Here is a 1,045-nt window from a genome sequence, read left to right on the forward strand (position 1 = left end):
ACTCTGTGCATGCTCCTCCTTCTCCATTCGTCTCACACCTCATTATTGGATGTACCTGAGTAGAACCAAGTAAACCATCAATCTTTTTATTTAGAAGTTCTACCTGGTTTGACAGCATAGTAACCGAATCGACATTATAAACGCCTGCTGTTTTAGTTGGCTTAGTCCTCATGACTTGCCACTGATAGTTATTCAGTGACATCTCCTCTATAAACTCATAGGCATCTTCAGGTGTTTTATTATTGATGGTTCCGCAAGTAGCTGCGTCAACCATTTTTTGAGTAGAAGGATTCAGGCTATTATGGAACGTTTGAACCTGTAGCCAAAGCGGTAACCCATGGTGAGGGCACCTTCTCAGTAAGTCTTTGTATCTGTCTCATGCATCGTAAAGAGTTTCTAAGTCCATCTGCACAAATGAAGAGATATCATTACGTAATTTAGCCGTTTTAGCCGGCGAAAAATATTTTAGTAGAAATTGTTCGGTCATTTGTTCCCAAGCAGTGATTGACCCTCGTGGTAAGAAGTCCAACCACTGTTTAACTTTTTTTCTCAATGAAAAAGGGAATAACTGAAGACGAATGACATCATCAAAAACACCATTAATTTTAAATGTATCGCATAGTTCTAAGAAGTTTGCTAAGTAAGCGTTGGGATCCTCATCTGCAGACCATTAAATTGAACAAATTGCTGTATCATTTGAATAGAGTTAGGTTTTAGTTCAAAAGTATTTGCAACTACATCAGGTCTAACTATGCTCAATTCAATTCCTGTTAAAGAAGGTTTAGCATAATCATACATAGTGCGTGGAGCAGGATTTTGATTAACTGCAATTGCAGGAGGTAGCTTATTGTCTTGGTTTTCAGCCATCTCTTCGGTTGGGGGTTGAGTATCATCCTCTTGCTTGTTCTTTGTGTATCTTAAGCTTCGCCTTATTTCTTTTTTATGTCTACGAACTATGCGATCGATTTTTTCGTCAAAAAGTAGTGGTCCTGACGGGTTTCTTCTAGTCATAAACTATAAAAACCTGCCAAGAGAAAGAAAAAAG

The 1,045-nt window shown here is 38.3% G+C and overlaps 1 non-coding gene across 1 annotated transcript; it reads left to right on the top strand.

Annotated features, from left to right (window-relative positions):
* Nucleotides 1–332: 332 nt before the first annotated feature.
* LOC128292030 (small nucleolar RNA R71) lies at nucleotides 333–439 on the top strand. Its single transcript, XR_008282014.1, has one exon. It is a non-coding gene; the product is annotated as a small nucleolar RNA R71 (small nucleolar RNA).
* The last annotated feature ends 606 nt before the right edge of the window (nucleotides 440–1,045 follow it).

This window comes from Gossypium arboreum, chromosome 4, assembly GCF_025698485.1.
Source record: "Gossypium arboreum isolate Shixiya-1 chromosome 4, ASM2569848v2, whole genome shotgun sequence".
Classification (NCBI taxonomy): domain Eukaryota; kingdom Viridiplantae; phylum Streptophyta; class Magnoliopsida; order Malvales; family Malvaceae; genus Gossypium; species Gossypium arboreum.